Here is a 2,771-nt window from a genome sequence, read left to right on the forward strand (position 1 = left end):
ATATTTGACTAATGTGTTTCTGCTTACTCAGTTATTCTTTTTTCTCTTGAAAATTAAATCCAGATTTTTTCCATTGGGAACCTGCTCTTCTGATCTTGGAGATAGAGGTGACTTAATCATCAATCATCAATCATGTAGTTTTACTTCCTCCAGTACAAGGATGGAGGGTTATATGGCCAAGCAAGCCCAAGTACAGTGCTTTTTCATGGGCTTGAGGAATATAAAAAAGGATGAAAATCTCTCTCCCAATATCACAAGCATTAGAAATAAGTGATCACAGAACACTGATATATATCTTCTACAGTGAATCTTTGTGTGTAAGAAATACAAAAGTTCCTGAGTCCCTTAATAGTAGACTGAGAGGGGCAGAAAGTTCTAGGCACTTTGCATACATTTCACTTTATTATTTAATTCTTACAAATTAATAATCTCTAGCTCTAGAAAAATTGGAATGCATTAGTCAGAACAGGCTTTGATAACCTCCAAATCTCTATGACTTACCAAAGGTATACATACTCTCCCATTGGGGTGCAACTACACAAATACTCTTTAAAAAATCAAACAGTATCTAAATTGCCCTGCCTAGCATTGAACTTGCTTTACAGCCCAGGCCAGCCTTTAACTTGTGATCCTGCTGCTCAAGCCTCTTGAGTAGCTGGAATTACAGACTTTGCTACCAGGCCCAGCAAAACTTTACTACCTGTGGTATTTGTCTAACATGGATTGACAGGCCAAGTGTATTGTACATTGTCACTTAGGACTCAGACTATAGAAAGTCCACCCACTGAGTAAGACAATGGCATATGACCAAAATCTACTTTTGCTTCTAAAACTTAAAAGTACAATACTATACCCCAAAAGAATAGAACTGAGTAAATTTGGTGAGTTGCATCCCAAGAAGAGATAACACAGCACCGTGTAGGCTTGATTCATCACCTTTGGGTTGTTGCTATTACCTAACCTCTTGAGTCTTTGTATGTAAAGTTAAGAATATAATAGTGGCCAGGCAGTGGTGGTACAAGCCTTTAATACCAGGACTCAGGGGGCATAGGCAGGTGGATCTCTGTGAGTTCAAGGCCAGCCTGGTCTACAGAGCGAGTTCCAGGACAGCCAGGACAGAGAAACCCTGTCTCGGGGGATATCTTATATATACAATAGTAACCTAGTCTTTCCCACATGTGGCCAGGGGTGCCTACCCTGTTTTGATCAATACATTCTGGTAGTGCCTGAGATATACTAATAGTCCCCAATAAATGTAAGTTGCTGGTGTGGTTTTGATGAATGACTTGTCTGTACTCCCAGAATCCTTCTGTTCCTATAATCAAGCACCAGTCCTCCTGTTTGAATATACTTCAACAGTGACCAAAGGTGACCACTGTGTTTTAGCCATCAGTCCAGGGTTTCTAGACGAGCTTCATTAGTTAAGTCACAATCCATTTCTTCAAACCCTAGCTTCCTTGATATTCCACCCTCTCTTTCCATTTAGTTTAGTTAGTAGTTGGTTTTGTTGGTTTTTGTTTGTTTTGTTTTGTTTGAGACAGTCTTATTCCATAGCACAAAGTAGCCAGGAACTTATAGCCCAAACTAGCCTCAAACTTGTAGCAATCCCCGTGCCTCAGCCTCACAAGTGCTGGGATTCTAGGGGTGTGCCACCACGACTGGCACTGAATTTTATTTTTGTTCCTACATTTTCTTGCTTGCTTTTGTTGTTGGTTTGTTTAACTGAGTAACTGTTTTGAAACTGAGTCTCATCTCTATCGAGGCTGGACTGAGACTCACAATCTTCCTGTCTTTTTTCTTGACAGTTGAGATTAGACCTATGATATTATGTCCAGTCTACTTCTTGTTTTCTTTTTAAATAGTATTATGACACATGCAATTACATCTGAATAATGTATTATTTTACTTTTATGTTTAAGTGTGATTTTCTCACTTTTTGAAACTTTCTTTTAAAACTCAACCTGATTTCTCTAACACTCAGATGTGATAATGTAGCTATAGTTAATTACTAATTTCACTTCTGTATAGTATGTCACTATGCCATAATTTACACATTCTTTTGTCCAGTAAAAATATGTGTTAAGCCAGGTGGTGGTGGTGCTTGCCTTTAATCCCAGCATTCGGGAGGCAGAGGCAGGTGTATCTCTGTGAGTCTGAGGCCAGCCTGGTCTACAGAGCAAGTTCCAGGAGAACCAGGACTGTTTCACAGAGAAACCCTCTCTCAAAATAGCAAACAAAATGAATAAGTTATTTTCATTAACATAATCTTTTAAACATCTCTCCTACAAAAGAGGTATAGCATACAAATGTTTGTTTTTATAAGGTAATAATAATTTTGTTTCAAAAAGATAGTTTTACAAATAGTTTTGAGAATAATGCAAATGAGTGGATTTGAAAACACTTTCAATGCATTAAAATGTAGGTGACATACTGGTTTTTAAGTCCAAAGTGAAACTCATTTGAATACTGGTTCCAGGACCAGAAAGACCAAGGCACTTAGGCTGTAATTCAGAAGCATCTATAAAATTTTCTCAGATGACTAGATTGGACTTTGAGTCAGATTCTTCCCTTCTGTGTGTTTTCTGATATCACCACAAGCTCTTCCTCATTTCTTCTACTAACCCACCTCCATTTCCCAAAGACATATCCTTAGTCTAGTTTTCCAAATGCCCTTAAGGGTCCTACTCTCCTGGGCAACTCACTGGAGTAGTTCACTGTTGTTGCCACAGCTGTCATTTGTTGTTTATACCTTAGAGATGCCCTTCAATAAT

Source organism: Arvicola amphibius, chromosome X (genome assembly GCF_903992535.2).
Source record: "Arvicola amphibius chromosome X, mArvAmp1.2, whole genome shotgun sequence".
NCBI lineage: Eukaryota > Metazoa > Chordata > Mammalia > Rodentia > Cricetidae > Arvicola > Arvicola amphibius.